General features: G+C 40.3%; 1 protein-coding gene across 14 annotated transcripts in view; it reads left to right on the top strand.

Annotated features, from left to right (window-relative positions):
* Nucleotides 1-10337, top strand: part of LOC107226258 (ketimine reductase mu-crystallin) — a 39488-nt gene extending 29151 nt beyond the window's left edge. For 12 of the 14 annotated variants that reach the window (XR_006904544.1, XR_006904543.1, XR_006904541.1 and 9 more), the window contains 3 exons: nt 6865-7154; nt 9459-9605; nt 9726-10337. The gene's annotated coding sequence lies outside the window, so the exon portion shown is untranslated. Of the gene's footprint in view, nt 1-218; nt 3439-6864; nt 7155-9239; nt 9378-9458; nt 9606-9725 lie in introns of all 14 variants that reach the window. The other 2 variants (XR_006904536.1, XR_006904535.1) reach the window with 2 other exon arrangements.
* The last annotated feature ends 226 nt before the right edge of the window (nt 10338-10563 follow it).

The following is a 10563-nucleotide window of genomic DNA, read 5'->3' as shown; positions in this document are numbered from 1 at the left end:
TGGAAGTATACGCATAGAATGAGTATACCAAGCTTTCGCAATAACATGACGAGATGTGGCTAAACTCTGAAAAATCTAATACGCTAGTCAGACCTAGATTTCTATCTTTTTCTCATTAAATTTTTTTCCGTGCTACTTTCTACACTCCAACTTTGCCTTCATGTTTCGCATTTCGAATTAGATCTTTAGGCATGATATTTTCTTAAACTCAATTACAGAGGATTGACAGGCAGGCTGTACCGCAGGTGATCCAAGTGCGAAAGAGACGAGAGGAGAGACGTTCGCTGGGGAAATTTGATAAGCCACTTTCAGCCTCTCGTTCTCGGCTTGTGATGCTTTAGCGAAAAATATCTCCCGTGGGCGGCAATCGATCGAGATCCGTGATCGACAACCGGGCGTCGGCACACACGAACACACTCACACACACACACACACATATATACCCTTGTCAGCGTCGCGACGTCGAGGTTCGTTGTTATGCTCGCGATATCAGGCGCGTCGAAAGTCCCGACTAGTCGTGAGACCCGGGAATATATTGGAGGAAGAAGGAGAAACTTTTTTGGATGTAACTTCAGAACCGCCCGTCACAGGACTCGGGACGACGTACAATAATCTTTACTCGCGAAATAACGTCGATATCAGCGATGCGTGAATAAATTCTATCAAAAGTTCCCGAATGATCGAAGAATTTTGTTGTTTTTTGTTTTTCTGCAGGAGCCGGAAATTAATTACTCGTTAGAAAATCGATCTTCAGGGGCGATTATTCAGGAGTATAAAGTCAATGTTGTCCTGATTCAACGTTTTCAAAGCTGAACTTTATGGGCGTAACATATTCCTTTGTCAAAGGAAGGGCGAATTCCTGGAGTCTGTTTTCAGATCGGGGTTCAGTCTGTGTTCGCAAGATTTGCAGACCTTGCTCATTAATAGAAGTTTGCCGCTCGGAATTCGAACCCTTGGTGTTCGGTATTCGCAATGTCAGGTCGGAGTTTCTGCAGTTTGGTGCGAACTAGCGAACACGGCAGTTATATTCCTGCACTGCAGCTCCGTAACGTCCAATTATTTCGGTACGGGGAAGAGAAGCAGTTGGCAAAATGCTAGAGGAAAATCGTGAATTAATATGAAATTTCTCAGGAATAGATAAACGAATATATCATGGAAATAAGAACTCGTCGACAATCAATTAAAAAAAATTTAAACCCAACACTTTTTGACGGATCGAGTAATCACCAGTTGAGGATTTTTTATTCAACCACTGCTCGATACTGGCGAAATAGAGAATCTTTACAGCTTGAGAAATCTCTGTATACCTGATTCATCAAAAGCTTTCAACTCCTTAGCCTTCCAATGTGCGAAATTTCCACAGTGATTCATTACCCACATCAATCACTTTTCCCGTGTTCTTTCTCTGTACGATATTCCCATTTTTCCACAACGTTTTCATCGCCACGAGGCGCTAAGTTTGCTTAGTACAGTATACCTTTCTTCGTTTGTTTGTACTTAGATTTTTTGAGGGTGCACTTAAGAGCGTCTTGGTTGCGGGTTGAAAAACAACACCAACCGTTTTCCGAGAGGTTGGGAAATAGAATCCGTTGTACCGGTGGTGTGCATATCGGGAAATTGTCTAGCCGACACAATAGACTCGGTCTAGGCGCCGTGTTTCGTTTGGCGCGTGGCCAGAGCTTGTCGAATGGATAAAACAGACTGTGGAGAAGACCAGCGTTGCCTGCACGTAACGCATTTTGGCTTCTGATTCGCTGTTTTCACCACTTTCTTTTCTTTTTTTTTTTTATTTTCACCGAATTTGGACAGACTCCAAATCCCCTGCTTCCGAAGAAACCTTCTCCCGTGTCTAATCCTACAATACACTTTACAACCCTGTTAACAATTCGAGACATACATTTTTTTCGCTTGTACATCTTTCGTCTTCCTCCAAAATTTTTCATCCCTTTACCCCTCGATTCAATCTGACGATGTTCCCATTTTCATAATTTCCTCGTTTATACGCGCTGATTTATTTAAATCTATTCAATCTTCTCTCTCACTCTCTCTGAGCAATTTCCAAACCATCTCAATCCCTCCACCCCTCGGATGTGTTACAAGCTCAGTCATCTCGCAGATGTGGCAGACCGCGGAGCAATTTGCGGTACCTTTCTTTTCACCCCTTGGGAATAAAGAAAAAAAAAACAAAAAAAAAAAAAGATCACTCCGATAACACTGTACATGTAATCCAGTCTTAAAATTAATAAAAATAAAGGAAAGTGAAAAAACGAAACGAACGTCAGGTGGCATACAGAAGGCAATTCACACGACCAGCGAAAGCTTGGAAAAAGGATCCGACTGTTCGTCAATGTCCGGTTTTATCGCAACATCTTCCATGGTTCGCAAACTGGTCAAGAGGAGTAGGGTCCTTTCCAGAATCTCCATCCTCTCGAAACCCTCGACCGGAAAGGGATGAAACCGTAAACTTTTAGGAGCAGCGTCGTGTTTTCCCGAGTACAATATCCACACACAAATTTTGCCCACAAATTGTCGGGATTCTGACCCAGCAGAGGAAATTTCTCCGAACGGATAAGCAGCCCAGTTTTCTTAACGAGAGACCGTCGCTGATATTTATCATCACGACGTGTCACTTGAATATTAGACTTTTGTTTCACCTCTCGTAGATCCGACGCACTGCCTAGTTTCTTCTTTCTCTTTCCCACCCTTTTTACCCTTGCAGATTCCATTTGAGCGAAGGAATCGAAACGTTCTTTTATCGCTTTATGGCACTCGAATTATTGCCAGGGCACTCGAGGTCAACGAAGTACGCTGTAATAATTTTATCTACGAGTCATTTTCTGTCTACGACAGGACGTTGGATTCTTTTTATAAAGAAATAGACGTTGATTCGTCGTGCTGCGTCACGTCTTTCGGCTTCGATGCTCACAGCGTCATTCCATCTTGGAAAAACCAGTTTCAGAAAATATCGACTGACGGTATTTTTCTATCGGATTATGGAGAGACGTGGGAAAATATTTGCCAGAGAAATATCATGCGGAGACGTAGTTGACTGTACATAATTGTCCAGACGTACGATCGGAAACACTCTTCCTCCCCAATCGATTGATCGAGCTCGTACAAACGAGCTCACTCAGGCAAAAAGTCAGAGATTTCTGAACGTTTCGAAGTTGCCAGGGTCCATGAATTTTTGTGTTCGCTCTTTTTTATAGGATCTACGAACTCGAAAAACGTATCGAATATATCGTAGAATCAACTGCTGATAAAATAAGACCTGCAATTTTCTCCGTTCATCCTTTTTGTTTTAATAGAAAAGATTTTTAAGAGCCTCTTTCCAATAATTTGGACATCCGTAAACATCAGTAGCAGCGTCCTCGGTATGAGCGTGGCTTTAGATTGAACCAGGTATTAGAGAAGCCAAGAGAAGCTAAGCTCCTGAAGGTAAATTGTTAAATCCGCCTTAGAGCTCGGGGGATATATGGGGCTCAGTGATCAGAGTCACGTTCTTGAATCTTGGCGGAAGCTTACAGGTACAAAAAGAAGTACCAGGATCTTTTCAAGAGATTGCCACATCTCGACTAACGCGTGTATAATGAACGTTCCGCAAAATCCAGGACTCGGTCGAGTGTCGTAAATTGTCTTCCGGACTCGGTCATTGGATAAATATGCCGTTGGATTCTGGTTTCGTTTTTCCCTCACATTACTCGGGACTCGGAGACAAATCTATCTCAGTCCAATACTATTTCCGATCCGAGGGCGATCATCGCTAGGCTACATTGGCCGGCTGTTGAATATCGGGGGTGGGCAAAATTACGCCAAGAACGGTTAGAATCTGGAGGTTGTGATCGGCAAGGTATGTGGATACGCGGTTTGACAAAGTGTCACTTGATATGTCAACGGTGAATGAAATTTATGGCTTCTGATTTCTCGACTTGCTGTTTCTTCTGAAGCTTCTTCGTAATAACAATCTTCAAATTAAAGTTACGTACAATCAAGACGCGACTTCTCGATTTCTCGGCATGTTTCTCTCGTCTCGAGCAACGTCAGATTTCCCGAGAATTCACGTTTCGAGAAGTCTCGGCTAGAAAACCTAATAAAAATGGAAACCGAGAGATTTCTTACAGCTAAAGTTCATTGCTTCGAACAATGGAAGAAAATTGACTTAACGATTAACGAGTGAAGGTTCCGATCTCACGCCGGATGAGAAATCCTCGAGATAGACGCGATAGGTGGACGATATCGCGAGGGAAATAGCCGTCCCAGAATAATTCACGGTTGGATTAATCTCGAGGCCGTTTACGAAGTGTTGTACGTTTTCCAAGGAGTTAAACCGATTGTGAGCTCAAGCACCCAGACGGCTATTTACACTCGACGGATTCGCGACTCGAACCATTCCGAGAACAAAAGTCTCCCAATTACGACGAGAACTGGAAATGCATGATGCGTTTTTCTTGTGAGGTTCAAATTTTAAAATCACCTGGCGAGACTGACGGTGCCGATTAACGTCCGTGGCTCGATGAAATTGTCCATTTCGTATAATTGGAACCAAAGACATCGCCAAGTTTCGACAACATTATTTACTCGGATGTTCCGAGATTTTGATGGTTTATCCGTATCACAAGTTTTCTTGCGAGTTTTGCCATTTATAAATAAAATAAAAAAATTAAAATATTCATACGTTCGTGAGTCGATCAATTTTTTAACTTTGAAAAAGCGTCATGTTTTTGTTTCGCCAGTTCGTCGATCCGAACTTACATTTTCGACTCGCGGCTTGGGGTGCGTTCTGGGTATTCAATTTAAGTTTCCTCCTGGAATATACGTTTTAAATTTTTAAATTGTACTTATGAAAAAGTTTGGATTGCGAATCAACGTACACCGGCATGCAGCCGAGTTCTACGATAATCACATTTTGAAGATGCTTCTTCGGACAGCAGCGGTATCCGAGTCATTCTGAAAGGCTAATTTCAACAGGGTGGTTTTACTGCAGGAAAATTCTATAATTATTCAAACGAGGAACGTAGGGTGGAATTACGCGACCGGAATTTATACAACAGCCATTCGGGCGAAATTGATTTTTTAATAAACTCCGAGTCTGCTTCGTCCAATGAGAAAATTAATCTATGAAGAATTTAAAGGCTATTTGTTTCATTGGTAGAGTTTCGTACAAATTGGTTCGAATCTTTATTTTCATCACGTAGCAACGCGATCGTCTGTAGTTTTATTATTATCGCCTTCGTGAGCTTAGATAACGAGCAAAAAGAGTCCAGGAAAATCGTACCTGCAACGTACATAAAGGAAAACCTCTAAATGATGCATTTTATCTCCTGCGAGTTAAATATTTACCCTCCGTAGCTCGTATTTCTGGACGTTGAATAATCTAGAAACAATGTCCGTGCCGGTTAGTGCAAAACTAGAACAAATACGCTAACAGTAGAGTTTAATTTGCTGACGCGGTAACTCGAGATCTGCTGTACCGCGACTAAAGAGGTTCGCGGTTGAGTTTCAACGAGATAATTATCCTGATCCTGATTTTAAGCGCCACGTTCAGAACGGAAGTTCGTTAGAGACGCATTCGTTAACGTCGTTTATTCCAGGAAACAAAACAGCAGCGCCGGAATACCTGTGAAATTATCGAAAACATCCTCGACGTATAAAGATATTCGTAGAATTTATGACGGTAAATGTGAACGGAAAATCAGAAGCTTTGTTGCAAAATGTCAGGGGTCACTGTAATCAGGCTGCTCGCCAAACTTTATTTCCTAATCTGATACTCAACTCGCATGTCACACCCTACTTTATGGTTCGTCTCATTTTCGGAAAAAGTTTTAACTCGATTTGATCGAGGAGCTTTTCATATCAGTGAAAAAGGTGTTGATAGAGTTTCAACCTTACAGGACGTGAGCTCGATCCTTTGAAAAAGTGACCTTAACGAGCCGTAATTAGCGAAGAACCGTGAGATGTTTACGTTCATTTCGATTTTCATCTAATAAATTTTGGAGCGACTTGTAGTTGAAAAATTGAGCTTTCGACTGATTCGTGAAGAATTATAATTTGCTTTGTTTTGGATTATCTGCTCCGACACTTATGTACGAGGTGTGTATCTTTCATTAATTTCATTTTATCGATTTATTGGTCAAGTTTGCGACTAATGCAGGATTTATATTCGCACATTGTCGTCACTGATACGGCAAAGGAGAGCAGAGCGAGACAAACAAGACGATAAATTGAATGAAATCCAGCCACTGGGGCGTATAACCGTCGTCAATTCGATGTTGGCCAATCGATAAACAATTCTCTCTGTGATTATACGATGTTTCTTAATTCAAAATAATGAAAATAATTTATAATTAAATATTTTTCAATAAAAAACCAAACCTGGCTAAGGTTTTAATTAACTCCGGACGTTCCCTTCTACGTAATTATAAAACTTCCGATGATACGACGGACGTACAGAGCTACGGCTTTGTTGAATAATCCTCGCAGAGTTTTTAACTCCTTTCAACGTGAAATTATACCCTTATAGTCCAGAAGATTATTTACGTGCAAGAACCGAGCACCGAAGGCAGTTTGTTTAAATTCGAGGTAAAATTTTGTCAACCATCATAGGTATTACAACATTGGTGATTTCATACCTTGGAGCGGATGAACGATCGAAGAAAACAAGGAACGTCTGTGTACAATGTTATTCTACATTTTGAATTCAAAACGATATTTCGATTCACATTATCTCCATTCTCATGAAATATTCACGTGGCGTTCACGTTTTTTTTTTTTTTTCTTTCTCGTCTCCTTTTTCCGATGAGGCATCCGATACTTTACCGAACCCCACGAAACTCATATTAACATGTTTATTTATTTTTTTTTCAGAATATTAGATCGCTATGGAAGCTCTCAAGATCCCTGGCGGAATTTTAGTTAGCACGATTAGCGAACGCAGATATTCCAAGACATACTTAACTCTGGTCTGAAGAGCCTGGAAACTGATTGAAGACTGCTGCAGGAGCTGATTGAAACCTGACGCACGTCGGTTCGTTAACCCAACTGGTAGCAATGTTGGCCTGGAGCTAACGAGATCAATTCTCAGGACGGGGAAATTACAGGCTGAGTAACGAAGTCGAGGCGAGAAGGCCAGGAGACATGATACCGGAAATTAAGAGGTGAAGGAAAAAGCGCATCTTTGCATTTCGGCTTACACAATTTTCAATAAAACTTTTCGAACTATTGAACGTAGGCACGTCATAATTTATCTAACTCAAAATTGCCACTGCCTAAATCCTATTGTGTATACGTTTCAATTTGCCTTTCGGTAAATATACCTACTTGAATAGTTTAAATTCTATACAAGTTCAAAGGTAAACTGAAATGAAGGTAAAAATCGAAATCAAATATCATAGACTGTGAAAATCTTTGATATCGGTTGAATGATATGGAAAGCGAACATGAACGATTCTTTCTTTTTTGCACTCATTACCAGTATCACAAATATTTTTCGCGTGGTGAGTTTTTCGAGCGGTTATTTTGTCGGATCTTCATTCTGATATACTTCAAGTTTATTGCAGTAGTCTTTGAAGATGATTTAATACAAGAACCGGATACGTGGCAAATTTCCAAAGGACTTTTAGGCGCCGTGAAACTTGCTCCGTATTTTCAGATACGTTTTCAAAATCATTTACGCGTCAGTTTGACTTGTGATTTACGTTGGCTTACAGACAAAAATATCGACTAATTTCTGTCCATCGTATGCATTATTCATATAGGTATATACCTATAAAAGAAGAGGGCGATTCCGTACCCGAGAGAAAATGTTTTATCACCTTCCAGAAGCTAAGGGTTGCCATTTTATTTTTCATCTTCTCGTAACCCGCGGAATCGCACGTTGTATAAAACTCAGATTTTATACGCCGTCCATGCGTTATGCCGTAATATCATTTATAACCTGAATATCGCCTTCGGATACGGACACAAAAATACATCCGAGACACGCTTGAAGCGATACGAAATCCTCCTTTATGACACCGAAATCCGGCTGATCTTTGACGATTGTAGCGCTCTTCGGAAATTTGGAGAAGGCGTTATCCGGTCGGTTATTTTTCCGAGGGTCTAAGGTCGCCGTAAACGAGAACCTCGATTTCTTCTCCTTTCGTTTGTATGGGATCGGTCACATTTTTATGTATCGTCCACTGCCCCGTTTATGCATCTGAATATATCGAGATCCGAAGGCGTGGGCGTGTGATTTTCAAATTTACACAGAAGGTATCCCAGGTCGATTTCTTCGATTTGATTTCTTTTGCAATATGTTATAATAGACTAAAAATTAAGCGACACGTATTTTTTTTCATATACCATTAAACACTTTGAGGGGGTGAAATCATCCTCCAAAGTAAGGCATCTTAAGGGCCGATTTGGCATTGTTTTCATTTATTTTTAAAATTGAAAAAATTGCATTCTTCATTTCTTGTTATGAGAAAACTTTTCCAGTTCGATAGATTAGAAAATATTATGTTCTTGTGGGTGAAATTGCCAAATCACCCTTTGATATGCCTAACCTTGGAGAGTGGCTTACACTCCCTTAAGGTGTTTAATGGCAGATAAAAAAAAATTCATGTCGCTTAGGTTTTAGTCCAATATGAAGTACTATAAAAGAAATCAAATCGTAGAGGTGTACCTGGGGTGCCTTCTTTGTTAGTGCTTTTTATTTCTGGCCCAGGCTTACAACCTTAAGCCGTATCTTACGAGCTACTGACGTGACTGCAGCCATTCTGACCTCTGAGGATGTTCACTGTACAGCTTTGCGAGCTTTCACGTACGCTGCTTTTATTATTCCCTGCCTTTCAGTCACCTATGGCATCTTAAGATTGCGTTCTTAGAAGGTAACCAGTAGATCCATTTTAGTTGTGCTTATAGAAATAAAAGCTATCTATTTGGTGAGTTCTTTTTTTTTAACAATTTTCCACTTGAGCACTTGCGAAATTCGGAACTACCTATTCGAAAGCGATAATTTTTTCATAGTTCTTTCCTGATTCGTCCCCATACTGTTTTTCGGATTTATGGAATTGCTCTTTTTTTACGCCAGTAAGTCAATCCATTATTGTTCAACTCCATGTAATTACTTCCGTGCGAGAATGGTCCAGTTCCTCCATCCATCGATAAACACCTGAAGTCACTGTGAAAAAGGTACAGTGAGCTGCGGTAATAAGCCGCAATCCATCATTCTTATTTTTTTCCTTAACGACTTACTTTAGGATTATCTGCCATCACGTCGAGCGGTTGAGTCCTCGGAAATGAGCCACTTATTCGAGCGAATTATGTCATTCGTCGGTTACAACATTGAGATACGACCGGCTTATCGCATATGTTACATAGGAATGGAGTAAGGGAAGGTTGAAGAAAGATAACAATATTCTTTATAGATGTGAAAATATTTTAATCGACTGATATACGTCACACTTTACGCTTAACAGTATATTGGAACTGGGAACCATCAACGGTCCAGATGAGAGGGTGAACCCTTTATATTTCCCGGGGATTGCCAAATTTCCATTCAAGAGGATTTTAATGTCGAGGCAAGAGCAAATTGGAAGGAAATGTGCGAGCTAGGGTTGGCTGCGGTAAGATATTATTTTTTTAAAGGTATAGATGGAGGTACACCCTCGAGTTTTTGCACGATCGATCGTTGTTATCTGTATCAGCACATCAGAATCCTGATAGTTGCTTATGAAACTTTCTAGCTGGACCGTATGCTGCATAGGTTCGCCGACTCTGAACAGTACGAGATCACTGAAAAATTGATTCTAGTATTATCTGAACTGGATTAAAGCCCAACAAAAAAAAAAAACTGAAGGCGTTTACCTTGCTTTTTCTTCGACCTTGGAGCCAGAATCTTTTCATCTTCGAATCGATTGAAATCAACATTGCCAGTCTAATTGGATTACGAGGACCACAGAAAAGGGGTTCCAAATATTGGAGAACCGACATTCCAGTACATACAAAAAATGCAAAGAATTTAATTTATTTATATGTTGATTTTATGTCAGGTTACATCAAATAAGAACAATCCATATCTAGTCCTGCAAAAGAGCTTTGCACCTCTACGTGGACCAAAACTTGATCTATACTGATAAACTACAATAATAGCTATCTGATACAGATGCAGATTGCACTCCTTTCACCTCGTATGATTGTCAGACGTGATACGTTATGTAAGATGATTTTTAAGCATTTCGTTTGTGTTTGACTTGTATACTCTTAGGCACCTTGTGGAGTTACTATACACTGAAACCCGATCGCTTGTACTAGAATTAAGGTGTACTTGATAAACTAATAAAAAAATTTGAATTCTATGGCTTTGGAGTTATTATTTTTCGTCCTCTCCTGTGTAAAATTACCGTGCGAACTATATGTTTAACGACTGCGAATTAGTCCAGCATCTTCGTATTTCGTCGAAATTCCAACAAACAATGAAGAAGGGGTTGAACTTCCTTTTTTTTATATATTTTGTCTCAGTTTCGATTTGTATGACCCTTTCCCGACCAATTGGACCCCCGGGAACTCAGAAAACGCAGCGAG

Source organism: Neodiprion lecontei, chromosome 5, assembly GCF_021901455.1.
Source record: "Neodiprion lecontei isolate iyNeoLeco1 chromosome 5, iyNeoLeco1.1, whole genome shotgun sequence".
NCBI lineage: Eukaryota > Metazoa > Arthropoda > Insecta > Hymenoptera > Diprionidae > Neodiprion > Neodiprion lecontei.
This window is presented reverse-complemented; position numbering and strand designations above follow the sequence as displayed.